Source organism: Manihot esculenta, chromosome 8, assembly GCF_001659605.2.
Source record: "Manihot esculenta cultivar AM560-2 chromosome 8, M.esculenta_v8, whole genome shotgun sequence".
In the NCBI taxonomy this organism is placed as follows: Eukaryota; Viridiplantae; Streptophyta; class Magnoliopsida; order Malpighiales; family Euphorbiaceae; genus Manihot; species Manihot esculenta.
Genome location: NC_035168.2, coordinates 21556935 through 21571700, shown reverse-complemented (window position 1 = coordinate 21571700; position 14766 = coordinate 21556935).

The following is a 14766-nucleotide window of genomic DNA, read 5'->3' as shown; positions in this document are numbered from 1 at the left end:
TTTAATTTATTTGAAGCTCCTTTATGCTTATTGAAGTGTTTATGCATGTGTTAGAAGGGTTAAATGCATGTGTTGAGGTCTGAGCAGGTGATGGAGGGATTGGCAGGCGTCCTTGTGCACGAAACTGAGTTCTGGATGAACTCAGGTTCGGCCCCCGAAAGTCCAAGTTAGGCCGCCGAACATGCCTGACTTTCGTCTCTGGAAGGGACATTCGGCCGCCGAAGGTGCCCCCGAAAGTGCCCTGTCCAGCCTTCCTTTGCATGTTTTCTATGTTTGGTCTAAGGTGTTTTAAGGGGTTTTAAGGGGAGATGTTTAGCGGTATGTCCGAGTATGTTTGGTCCCTCATTTGAGTCTATCTGTGTAGGCACAGAGCAGAGGAACCAGAGAGAGCAGCAGTGAGTACTGCTCCAGAGTTTTTAGAGCCTGCAGAGTCAGTCAGTTCAGATAGCCAGAGGTGAGTGGAACTAAACTTAATGCTTTTTGAATTGATCAAAGACATGTTTTAACATATCTCATGCATCATGATTATGCCATAAGTTGATTGCATTAGTATCCACGAATATGTTGCATTGCATTGTTATTCGTTGATGTGGGTAAATGCTGAATGATCCCATAGTCACAGACAGGAAGACCAGGAGCCTTTGACTACGCCCTGGCACGTATAGCAAAGACCAGGAGCCTTTGACTACGCCCTGGCAGGTATATAGCAAAGTCCAGGAGCCTTTGACTACGCCCTGGCAATGGTAAGTTTACAGGTGTTATATACACATATACATATATGACAGGAAGACCAGGTGCTCGATTCTACGCCCTGGCACAGAGTTACTGGGACTATGTGGTGACAGGTTTACTCTTGATGTGGCTTGTCTGTGATATGGTGCATTCCATGAGATCATATTTTACTGAGATGTTTTACTGTTCTACTCACTGGGCTATAGAGCTCATCCCACTCCCTTAACCCCAGTTTTGCAGGTTCAGTGTACAGTGTACAGGGACAGTCCAGCAGAGTACAGGAAGAGTAAAGAGATCTGTAATAGCTTAGAGTGGACATGTAATATTAAAGAGATGTAATAGTTGTTGCTTGACCTAGTGATGTATATGTTTTGTACATGATCTGTATCTGTATATATGTTTTTCTGTATGTGAAAACCAGGCTTAACAGGTATGAGTTAACCCATCTAGAGCAAGCTCTAGTCAGGGATACAGAGTACAGAGTACAGGAGTACAGAGTACAGAGATAGTGCATGCACAGGTTAAGCCTTGGTTCAGAAAAGAGTTTTATTTTCACATAAAATGTATGATCATGTATGAGTGTTACAGGTACACAGAGAGTATAGCAGGCTTGCTACGGGTTCTGGCGGCCTTAAGCCGACCTGAATCCTAGCGCCGGTGACGGTCCTTTTTGGGGTCGTTACAGATTGGTATCAGAGCCCTAGGTTCACATGATCGGACCTATAGAGACAGTGTTGGGCTCAGACAGGTGGTCAAGCACAATAGGAAATCATGTCCACTAGGATAGGGTCTTGAGTCCTATCTGCTATGATATGCCATGAGTATTGTATGTGTATGATTGTTATGTGATATGTGATAGTTATGTGCTAAGTGGTATGTTATATGTTGTGTTTCCAGAGTAAAGATGCGAGGAACTCGTCGATCAGCTCGATTGACTGGAGTCCCACCAGAGAGTGAGAGACCAGCTGCTCGTCCTCCTGCATTGCCAAGGGCAAGGTCTCAGAGATCTAGCAGGGAAGGTACGTCGATAGACCCTAGAAGGTCTGTAGACGAGAGCAGAAGAGGAACAGTGAGGGGAGGAAGATCAGAGGAGAGAAGGGAAGCTATGGAGATTGATCAGTCTAGAGATGATAGCATGGGTATAGGCAGTTTTGAGGAAGGTATGGGAGAATCTTTGGGAGGTGTTCAGGCCTCAGGTTATGGCTATCCATCCTTGTTTCAGGAGCCAGAGTATCCGATGGAGGGTATGTCGGAATACTCTCGTTTTGACCCATATCCTACATACATGCCATATATGCCATATCCTCACTACTATCCCCCATATCCGAGGTATCCATCTTCCCCTATACATCCAAGTGCAGCACACCTAGAGCCAAATGAACCAAATGAACCAGTACTACCACCAGAACCAGTAGCCCCTGTTGGTGATAGACATGAACCTAGCTCATCTGGAGGTAAAGTTCAAATGACGGAGGATTTGAAATTGGATGCTCCTAAATACAATACGGGAGATGATCCATTTGATTACCTCAGAGCAGTTAGGATGATTACCAGTGAATTGGGAGCAGATGATAGGAGAGCCATTGAGATGGCAGGTTTCACAATAAAATGCAGGAAAGCCAGAGAATGGTTTAAGAATTATGTGGAGCCTAGAATGGACAGCATGTCATGGGGAGAGTTCGCTAATGAGTTTGCAGGGTGGGCTTTTCCTGATAGTTCGAGGGAGATGAAGATAATTGAGTTTGAACAGTTGAGACAAACAGATGAGATGACTGTGGATGAATTTACAGATAAGTTTCTGGATCTGCTTCAGTACGTGGGTCAAGCCTATGATACTGATCAGAAGAAGGCAAGGAGATATACCATGAGACTTCATCCCAGGTATTCTTCTTTGATCCTTCCAGCAGAAAAGGAGAGTTTTCACTCTATTATAGATGCAGCCAGGAAAATGGAAGCTAGTGCCAATATTCAGAAACAGTCAAAGGCACAGGCTTCGGGTTCTAAGGCCCCCAGTTCAGGCTCTACAGGCAGTAAAAGATGGGATAGAGCGAGAGGAACAAGGAAAGGGTTCTGGAATAAAGTCAAGTCAGGTCTGGGAATAGGTAGTGGCTCAAGCTCTGGCACAGCTCCAGTCTGCAGACGATGCGGAAAACCACATGGAGGAGTTTGTCGGTTGGGATCTACAGCTTGTTTTCGATGTGGACAGGAAGGGCATATTGCTCGAGATTGTCCGCAGATGACCTTTGTACCATCCCAGCAGATGAGTTCAGGCAGTGTGGTTCAGCCAGTTGTACGGCCAGCAGCTCCAGTCATGCCTCAGACTAGTGGCAGAGGCAGAGGTAGAGGGGTAGCCTCTACTTCAGCAGCAGGTTCCCGAGGTGGAAATCCGGTAGCCCCAGCACGGCTTTTCACAGTGACACAGGAGGAGGCTAACACGTCGAACACAGTGGTGTCAGGTAATCTCATCATTGGGTGTTCAGATGTGTATGCTTTGATGGACCCCGGTGCTTCTCATTCCTTTATTGCTTCGAGAGCCATAGAGAGGTTGGGTTTGATCAGTTCTGAGTTAGAGTATCCTCTCTGGGTCAGTGGACCTAGATGTGACCCATCAGTGGCAGTGTCAGTCTGTCGTTTCAGTCCAGTGTTTATTAAGAGTAGATGCCTTCCAGCTGACCTTGTGGTTCTAGACTTGACAGATTTTGATGTCATTCTAGGGATGGATTGGTTATCTACATATAGTGCTACGTTGGACTGTCGAGAGAAGCTAGTGAGTCTCAGAGACCAGGATGGGTCAGAGTGTGTCTTCAGAGGAGACAGGAGAGGTACACCCAGAGGTATGATTTCAGCCCTTCAGGCTCGTCGTTTGCTTAGGAGGGGTTGTCAGGGGTTTCTAGCTCATGTGAGAGAGCTAGACAGTCAGGTGAGGGAACCAGCCACAGTACCAGTAGTCCGAGAGTTTCTCGATGTGTTCCCAGACGATTTGCCAGGACTACCACCTGATAGGGAGATAGGGTTTGAAATTGAATTACTGCCAGGTACTAGACCTATCTCTATTCCTCCCTACAGGATGGCGCCAGCTGAGTTAACAGAGTTGAAAGAACAGTTGCAGGACTTGGTAGATAAGGGTTTCATCCGCCCTAGTACCTCACCTTGGGGTGCTCCAGTGCTCTTTGTCAGAAAGAAGGATGGATCCCTCAGACTTTGTATCGACTACAGACAGTTGAACAAGGTCACTATCAAGAATAGGTATCCCTTACCTCGGATTGATGATCTATTTGACCAGCTAGCTGGAGCAGGTTGTTTCTCGAAAATAGATCTGAGATCTGGGTATCATCAGTTGAGAGTCAGAGAGGCAGATGTGCCTAAGACAGCTTTCCGGACCAGATATGGGCATTATGAGTTCTTAGTGATGCCGTTCGGGTTGACTAACGCCCCTGCAGCATTTATGGATCTCATGAACAGGGTATTCAGTGAGTTTCTGGATCACTTTGTCATTGTGTTTATCGATGATATCTTAGTGTATTCCAGAAATGCAGAGGAGCATGCCCAGCATCTGAGGATTGTTTTGCAGACACTGAGAGAGCATGGTTTATATGCCAAGTTCTCGAAGTGTGAGTTTTGGTTGCGGAGCATTGCCTTCTTGGGACATGTGGTATCAGCAGAGGGTATTGAGGTAGACCCCAAGAAGATCGAGGCTGTAGCTAACTGGCCCAGACCCATGACAGTGACTGAGATTAAAAGTTTTCTGGGACTGGCAGGTTACTACAGGAGGTTCGTTCAGAACTTCTCAAAGATAGCAGCTCCTATGACCAAATTGACTCAGAAGAACCAGAAGTTTATCTGGTCAGACCAGTGTGAAGAGAGCTTTGAGGAGCTCAAGAGGAGATTGACCACAGCACCAGTGTTAGCTCTGCCTGTGAGTAATAAGGATTTCACAGTGTTCTGTGATGCATCTCGAGTGGGATTGGGTTGTGTATTGATGCAGAGTGATAGAGTAATCGCTTATGCTTCTAGACAGTTGAAGAAGCACGAGTTGAATTACCCTACCCATGACCTAGAGATGGCAGCAGTTATCTTTGCACTTAAGATGTGGCGGCATTACCTCTACGGGGTGAAATGCGAGATCTACACTGATCACAAGAGTTTACAGTACATCTTAAGTCAGAGAGAGCTGAATTTGAGGCAGAGAAGGTGGGTCGAATTGCTCAGTGATTATGATTGTAAGATCCAGTATCATCCGGGTAAGGCGAATGTAGTCGCAGACGCCCTAAGCCGGAAGTCACTAGGCAGTTTATCCCATATAGCAGCAGAGCGGAGACCAGTTGTGATAGAGCTTTATAAGCTCTTTGATGAGGGTTTACAGCTAGAGTTGTCTGGTACAGGTGCGGTGATAGCACAGATGAGAGTGACACCTGTGTTTCTGGAGCAGATAGCGCAGAGACAGCATGAGGACCCTGAATTGCTGAAAATTGCCAGGACTGTTCAGTCAGGCAACAATACAGAGTTTAGATTTGACAGTAAAGGGATCCTTCGCTATGGGAGTCGACTTTGTGTACCAGATAGGGGCAGTGTGAAGGAAGACATTATGAGGGAAGCTCATAATGCGAGGTATAGTGTTCACCCAGGAGCCACCAAGATGTATCAGGATCTGAAAAGGGTCTATTGGTGGCCAGCCATGAAGAAAGAAGTGGCACGGTTCGTGACAGCCTGTGAGGTTTGTCAGAGGGTGAAATTAGAACATCAGAAACCTGCCGGTATGCTTAACCCATTACCGATTCCAGAGTGGAAATGGGAGAACATAGCCATGGATTTTGTAGTGGGTTTACCAGTAACGTCCAACAGGATAGACTCGATATGGGTGATTGTGGACAGACTCACGAAATCTGCTCATTTTCTTCCAGTACGGAGTAACTATTCTGTGGATAAGTTGGCACAGGTCTATCTGGATGAGATAGTGAGATTACATGGAGTTCCAGTGTCTATAGTTTCAGACAGAGGACCTCAGTTTACTTCCCGCTTTTGGCGGAGTCTGCAAAGTGCGATGGGCACGAGGTTGGATTTTAGTACTGCTTTCCACCCACAGACTGATGGACAGTCAGAAAGGACCATCCAGACCATAGAGGATATGCTACGCCTATGTGTGTTAGACTTTGGCGGTTCTTGGAGGCAGCATCTACCTTTGGTGGAGTTTGCCTACAATAACAGTCATCATGCTAGCATTGGGATGGCTCCTTATGAAGCATTATATGGGAGGAAGTGCAGATCACCTGTTTGCTGGGAAGAGGTAGGAGAGAAGGCTCTTGCAGGGCCAGAGTTAGTAGACATTACCAGTAGAATGGTGCCCATGATCAGAGAAAGAATCAGAACAGCTCAGAGTAGACAGAAAAGTTATGCAGACGTTCGCAGAAAGCAGTTAGAGTTTCAAGAGGGTAATTGGGTATTGCTGAAAGTGTCGCCAATGAAAGGAGTGGTTCGTTTTGGGAAGAAAGGTAAATTAGCTCCACGGTACATTGGACCCTTTGAGGTGTTGCAAAGGATTGGAAATGTGTCGTATAAGCTGGATTTACCTGCTTCTATGGAGAGGATTCACCCGGTATTTCATGTTTCTATGCTACGACAGTTTGTGTCAGATCCGAATCAGGTTCTGAGTGAGCCTGAGGTGGAGATTCATACAGATCTCACCTATATAGAGCAGCCAGTGCGGATTCTTGACACGCAGATCAGACAGCTAAGGAACAAGGAGATTCCAATGGTGAAAGTGTTATGGAACCACCATAATCTCGAAGAGTGCACCTGGGAGACGCGGGAGTCTATGCTCCAGCAATATCCATATTTGTTTTGAGGTTAGTTTTCTCCGTTTCATGTTTTTATTGTGTGTTTTAGGAACATCCGAGGACGAATGTTCTTAAGGAGGGGAGAATGTAATACCCGGCATGTTCCGACATCAGAATTCCTATCGTTCGGTGGAATCGAGGATGTCAGAGCATCCCTGAAGGGAGAGTGGAGGTTTTCTAAAATGTATTTAGCTGTTTTAAGCTTTTGTTTTAGCAAAGGAATAAGTTTTGAAGAAACAAGGCTAAGGAAAGTTTTGCCACTTTCGGCCCCCTAAAGTGTAAGTTCGGCCGCCTAAAGTAGCTCATGTTCGGCCCCCTAAACTCAATGTTCGGCCCCCGAACATGATGAGGTGTTACATGTAGCTTTGGCCACCGAACGTGAAGCGGTGGTTCACTTTTTTTAAGTGGATATGACCGACTATGGAGGTGCTTAAGCTCTCCTTTGGGTCAGGAACAAGCACATGTTTCCCCTTGGTGATTTTCTTGAGTTTCTAATCAAATCTTTCAAAGAAAAATAAGTTTATGGTGAGTTTTAACTAGTTTTGAGAAGTTGTGGAGTGTGAGAACTTGTGAAGCTTGAATCTTCATTTCTTCAAGTTTGGGGTCACGCCAGCCTTTGTTCTTCAAAGGGTAAGAGTGAATCCTTTGTTTTTATTATGTGTTAAATGAGTTTGATGATGGGAAAGGGGAGTTGTGCTTGAGTATGCATAAGTTGTCCATATTAGGGTGTATGGATCCTATGCTTTGTGTATGGTTGTTGTGTGTTGTTTGTTGGAGTTTAATTTATTTGAAGCTCCTTTATGCTTATTGAAGTGTTTATGCATGTGTTAGAAGGGTTAAATGCATGTGTTGAGGTCTGAGCAGGTGATGGAGGGATTGGCAGGCGTCCTTGTGCACGAAACTGAGTTCTGGATGAACTCAGGTTCGGCCCCCGAAAGTCCAAGTTAGGCCGCCGAACATGCCTGACTTTCGTCTCTGGAAGGGACATTCGGCCGCCGAAGGTGCCCCCGAAAGTGCCCTGTCCAGCCTTCCTTTGCATGTTTTCTATGTTTGGTCTAAGGTGTTTTAAGGGGTTTTAAGGGGAGATGTTTAGCGGTATGTCCGAGTATGTTTGGTCCCTCATTTGAGTCTATCTGTGTAGGCACAGAGCAGAGGAACCAGAGAGAGCAGCAGTGAGTACTGCTCCAGAGTTTTTAGAGCCTGCAGAGTCAGTCAGTTCAGATAGCCAGAGGTGAGTGGAACTAAACTTAATGCTTTTTGAATTGATCAAAGACATGTTTTAACATATCTCATGCATCATGATTATGCCATAAGTTGATTGCATTAGTATCCACGAATATGTTGCATTGCATTGTTATTCGTTGATGTGGGTAAATGCTGAATGATCCCATAGTCACAGACAGGAAGACCAGGAGCCTTTGACTACGCCCTGGCACGTATAGCAAAGACCAGGAGCCTTTGACTACGCCCTGGCAGGTATATAGCAAAGTCCAGGAGCCTTTGACTACGCCCTGGCAATGGTAAGTTTACAGGTGTTATATACACATATACATATATGACAGGAAGACCAGGTGCTCGATTCTACGCCCTGGCACAGAGTTACTGGGACTATGTGGTGACAGGTTTACTCTTGATGTGGCTTGTCTGTGATATGGTGCATTCCATGAGATCATATTTTACTGAGATGTTTTACTGTTCTACTCACTGGGCTATAGAGCTCATCCCACTCCCTTAACCCCAGTTTTGCAGGTTCAGTGTACAGTGTACAGGGACAGTCCAGCAGAGTACAGGAAGAGTAAAGAGATCTGTAATAGCTTAGAGTGGACATGTAATATTAAAGAGATGTAATAGTTGTTGCTTGACCTAGTGATGTATATGTTTTGTACATGATCTGTATCTGTATATATGTTTTTCTGTATGTGAAAACCAGGCTTAACAGGTATGAGTTAACCCATCTAGAGCAAGCTCTAGTCAGGGATACAGAGTACAGAGTACAGGAGTACAGAGTACAGAGATAGTGCATGCACAGGTTAAGCCTTGGTTCAGAAAAGAGTTTTATTTTCACATAAAATGTATGATCATGTATGAGTGTTACAGGTACACAGAGAGTATAGCAGGCTTGCTACGGGTTCTGGCGGCCTTAAGCCGACCTGAATCCTAGCGCCGGTGACGGTCCTTTTTGGGGTCGTTACATGTATGCTCAAGGGCTGAGTTCTGGATGAACTCAGGTTCGGCCGCCGAAGGTAGTTTCGGCCGCCGAACTTGCCTATGGATGCATGGTTTGGCCGCCTAACCTTGCCCCCGAAAGTGGAGTTTCGGATCTGGAGCAGACTTTCGGCCGCCGAAAGAGCCTGACTTTCGGATCTGGAGTAAGGGTTCGCCATCGAAAGTGCCCCCGAACCTGCATGGCTTTCGGCTCTGGAAGGGGCCTTCAGCCGCAGAAAGTGCCGCCGAAAGTGCCCTGTCCAGCCTTTTCATGGTTGTTTCCTATGCATGTTTTGAGGTGTTTTAGGGGAGTTTTTGGGGAGATGTTTAGTGTTATGTTAGAGTTGTTTGGTCCCTCATTTGAGTCCATTTGTGTAGGATCGGACCTAAGGAACCGAGGTGTTCAGCAGTGTTAGCTACTTCGGAGTTAGTTCAGAGATAGCCAGAGGTGAGTGAAACTAAACTTAATGTTTTAAATTGAGAAATTAAATGTTTTTAGAGCATGATCCATGCATCATAAAATGCAATGATATGTATTAGGTTTGTAACGACCCCAAAATGGACCGTCACCGGCGCTAGGATTCAGGTCGGCTTAAGGCCGCCAGAACCCGTAGCAAGCCTGCAATACTCTCTGTGTACCTGTAAAACTCATACATGATACATTTTCTGTGAAAATAAAACTCTTTGCTGAACCAAGGCTTAACCTGTGCATGCACTATCTCTGTACTCAGTACTCTGTACTCTGTACTCTGTACTCTGTACTCTGTACTCTGTACTCTGTACTCTGTACTCTGTACCCCTGACTAGAGCTTGCTCTAGATGGGTTAATTCATACCTGTTAAGCCTGTTGATAAAACATATATACATATACAGATCATGTATGTAACAAAAGCTTTACAACACAACACAACTAAGGCAAGCACAACTCTAACGTTATACACAACTATAACATCTCTTTACAATTTACATGTCCATTCTATACTATTACAAGCTCTTTTACTCTTTCTGTACTCTGCTGAACTGTCCCTGTACACTGCCTACTGAACCTGCAAAACTGGGGTTAAGGGAGTGGGATGAGCTCTATAGCCCAGTGAGTAGAACAGTAAAATATCTCAGTAAAACATGATCTCATGGAATGCGTCATAACACAAATAAACCACATCAAGAGTAAACCTGTCACCACATAGTCTCAGTAGCTCTTTGCCAGGGCGTAGAATCGAGCACCTGGTCTTCCTGTCATATACGTATATGTGTATATAACACCTCTGTACTTACCATTGCCAAGGCGTAGTCAAAGGCTCCTGGTCTTTACTATACCTGCCAGGGCATAGTCAAAGGCTCCTAGACTTTACTATACCTGCCAGGGCGTAGTCAAAGGCTCCTGGACTTCCTGTCTGTGACTATTGGATCATTCAGCATTTACCCACATCAACAAATAACTATGCAATGCAACATATTCGTGGATACTAATGCACTCAACCTATGGCATAATCATGATGCATGAGATATGCTAAAACATTCCATTAGTCAATTAAAAACGTTAAGTTTAGTTCCACTCACCTCTGGCTAACTGGACTGACTGACTGAGCAGGCTCTGAAAACGCTGGAGCAGTACTCACTGCTGCTCTCTCTGGTTCCTCTGGTCTGTACAGATACAGATAAAAACTAGCTTATGACCACCTCTACTAAACTTCCCAAGACTCCCCTTCAACTCACTCTAAACCTCATGCCAAGCATGCAAAAGAAGGCTGGACAGAACACTTTCGGCGGCAGGTTCGGCGGCCGAATGTCTTCTCCAGAGACGAAACTCAAGCACCTTCGGCGGCACCTTCGGCGGCCGAAGTCTCCAAACAGAGCCGAACATGCAAAACTCGCTCAGGGGCAAGCTGTGGCAGCCTAAGCCACCATGCAAGAGGTTCGGCGGCCGAATGAACCTTCGGCTGCCGAACCTGAGTTCATCCAGAACTCAGCCCGACGGCAAACCAAGCTCCTCCTTCCCTTCAACATCGCCAAACATGCATACTTCAACTATTCCACACACATATACGCAAGTATATGTTCACAGGGGTCCAAAACTATCTAATAACCCCAAACAACAAATCAAACATAACACAAAAACATGTATACATGCATAAATCATCAAAACCACTACTTCTCACTTACACATGTGTAACACCCGGCTAGAATCCGGCACCGGAATTCCTAATGTCTGGTGGAATCCGGGGTGTTGGGATTCTATATAAGGGTAGGAGTTGTGTTTTCTCAGGGTTATGAGATGTTTTAAGGTTAAGGGAAGTGAGTTTTGAGTTGAAATGACCAAAGGCAGGTGAGCCAAGTTCGGCCGCCGAAAGTAAGTTCGGCCGCCGAAAGTGTTTGGCTTCCGAAGGGACGTTCGGCCCCCGAATGTTGCATGGTCTTGCCTGTGATTGGGCAGCCGACGATGAGTTGGCCAGCCAAGCTGAGTCATGGCTTTTGACAGATGTTGGCCTCAGATTCTTGCCATGAATTAGCCACGTCTTCTATGACTCATCTGCAAGTGTTTTGAGCAGCTCATGCAGGAGTTTGCTCATTTACCCAGTTTTGAGAGTTTTTAGCCAAAAGTGAGTTTGAGAGAGAGAGTTGAAGAGTTTTGTGAGGGGAACGAGGAGTTGATCCGTTTTCCTTGTTCAGTACGTGCATCTTCTTGTTTATAGAGGTAAGGGAAGATCTAAAAACCCTGTTTTTTTACGTGTTCTGAAGGTTTTAAGGGAAAGAGATGCATGTTGAAATGAGAAGTAGTGTTGTTGATGAGTTATGCATGTATACATGTTTCTGTGTTATGTTTGTTTTGTTGTTTGGGGTTATTAGCTAATGTTGGACCCCTATGATCATATACATGAGTATATGTATGTTGAGGAGGTGACGTTTGCATGGTTTGAGCAGTTGAAGGAAAGAAGGAGATGGTTTGCCGTTGAAACTGAGTTCTGGAAGAACTCAGGTTCGGCAGCCGAAAGTTCATTCGGCCGCCGAACCTCTTGCATGGTGGCTTAGGCTGCCATAGCTTGCCCCCGCACGTTGTGCATGTTCGGCTCTGTTTGGGGGATTCGGCCGCCGAAGGTGCCGCCGAAGGTGCTTGAGTTTCGTCTCTGGAGAGGACATTCGGCCGCCGAACCTGCCGCCGAAAGTGTTCTGTCCAGCTTTCTTTTGCATGCTTTGCATGAGGTTTAAAGTGAGCTTAAGGGGATTCTTGGGTAGGTCACTAGAGTGATTTTATTTATGTGTTTATACAGACCAGAGGAACCAGAGAGAGCAGCAGTGAGTACTGCTCCAGAGGTAAGCCTGCAGAGTCAGTCAGTCCAGAGAGCCAGAGGTGAGTGGAACTAAACTTATGACTTTTAATTGAACCACAACCTGTTTTTAGCATATCTCATGCATCATGTTTATGCCATAGGTTGATTGCATTAGTATTCACGAATATGTTGCATTGCATCGTTATTTGGTGATGTGAGTGAATGCTGAATGATCCAATAGTCTCAGACAGGAAGTCCAGGAGCCTTTGACTACGCCCTGGCACGTATAGCAAAGACCAGGAGCCTTTGACTACGCCCTGGCAGGTATATAGCAAAGTCCAGGAGCCTTTGACTACGCCCTGGCAATGGTAAGTTCACAGGTGTTATATACACATATACATATATGACAGGAAGACCAGGTGCTCGATTCTACGCCCTGGCACAGAGTTACTGGGACTATGTGGTGACAGGTTTACTCTTGATGTGGCTTGTCTGTGATATGATGCATTCCATGAGATCATATTTTACTGAAATGTTTTACTGTTCTACTCACTGGGCGATAGAGCTCATCCCACTCCCTTAACCCCAGTTTTGCAGGTTCAGTGGACAGTGTACAGGGACAGTCCAGTAGAGTACCAGAAAAGTAAAGAGACCTGTAATAGCTTAGAGTGGACATGTAATATTAAAGAGATGTCATAGTTGTTGCTAGACCTAATAATGTATGTTTTGTACACGATCTGTATATGTATATATGTTTTCCTGTATGTGAAAACCAGGCTTAACAGGTATGAATTAACCCATCTAGAGCAAGCTCTAGTCAGGGATACAGAGTACATGAGTACAGAGTACAGAGATAGTGCATGCACAGGTTAAGCCGTGGTTCAGAAAAGAGTTTTATTTTCACTGAAAATGTATGATCATGTATGAGTTTTACAGGTACACAGAGAGTATAGCAGGCTTGCTACGGGTTCTGGCGGCCTTAAGCCGACCTGAATCCTAGCGCCGGTGACGGTCCATTTTGGGGTCGTTACAGATTGGTATCAGAGCCCTAGGTTCACATGATCGGACCTATAGAGACAGTGTTGGGCTCAGACAGGGTAGAAGTGGTCAAGCACAATAGGAAATCATGTCCACTAGGATAGGGTCTTGAGTCCTATCTGCTATGCTATGCCATGAGTGTTGTATGTGTATGCTGGATATGTGATGTTTATGTACTAAAGTGGTATGTTGTATGTTGTGTTTCCAGAATAAAGATGCGAGGAACTCGTCGATCAGCTCGATTGCTTCGAGAGCCATAGAGAGGTTGGGTTTGATCAGCTCTGAGTTAGAGTATCCTCTCTGGGTCAGTGGACCTACGTGTGACCCATCAGTGGCAGTGTCAGTCTGTCGTTTCAGTCCAGTATTCATAGAGGGTAGATGCCTTCCAGCTGACCTTGTGGTTCTAGACTTGACAGATTTTGATGTCATTCTAGGGATGGATTGGCTATCTGCATATAGTGCTACGTTGGACTGTCGAGAGAAGTTAGTGAGTCTCAGAGACCAGGATGGGTCAGAGTGTGTCTTCAGAGGAGACAGGAGAGGTACACCCAGAGGTATGATTTCAGCCCTTCAGGCTCGTCGTTTGCTTAGGAGGGGTTGTCAGGGGTTTCTAGCTCATGTGAGAGAGTTAGACAGTCAGGTGAGGGAACCAGCCACAGTACCAGTAGTCCGAGAGTTTCTCGATGTGTTCCCAGACGATTTGCCAGGACTACCACCTGATAGGGAGATAGGGTTTGAAATTGAATTACTGCCAGGTACTAGACCTATCTCTATTCCTCCCTACAGGATGGCGCCAGCTGAGTTAACAGAGTTGAAAGAACAGTTGCAGGACTTGGTAGATAAGGGTTTCATCCGCCCTAGTACCTCACCTTGGGGTGCTCCAGTGCTCTTTGTCAGAAAGAAGGATGGATCCCTCAGACTTTGTATCGACTACAGACAGTTGAACAAGGTCACTATCAAGAATAGATATCCGCTACCTAGGATTGATGATCTATTTGACCAGCTAGCTGGAGCAGGTTGTTTCTCGAAAATAGATCTGAGATCTGGGTATCATCAGTTGAGAGTCAGAGAGGCAAATGTGCTTAAGACAGCTTTTCGGACCAGATATGGGCATTATGAGTTCTTAGTAATGCCGTTCAGGTTGACTAACGCCCCTGCAGCATTTATGGATCTCATGAACAGGGTATTTAGTGAGTTTCTGGATCACTTTGTCATTGTGTTTATCGATGATATCTTAGTGTATTCCAGAGATGCAGAGGAGCATGCCCAGCATCTGAGGATCATTCTACAGACACTGAGAGAGCATGGTTTATATGCCAAGTTCTCGAAGTGTGAGTTTTGGTTACGAAGCATTGCCTTCTTGGGACATGTGGTATCAGCTGAGGGTATTGAGGTAGACCCCAAGAAGATAGAGGCTGTAGCTAACTGGCCCAGACCCACAACAGTGACTGAGATTAAAAGCTTTCTGGGACTGGCAGGTTACTACAGGAGGTTCGTTCAGAACTTCTCAAAGATAGCAGCTCGGATGACCAAATTGACTCAGAAGAACCAGAAGTTTATCTGGTCAGACCAATGTGCAGAGAGCTTTGAAGAGCTCAAGAGGAGATTGACAACAGCACCAGTGTTAGCTCTGCCTGTCAGTAATGAAGAGTTCACAGTGTTCTGTGATGCATCTCGAGTGGGATTGG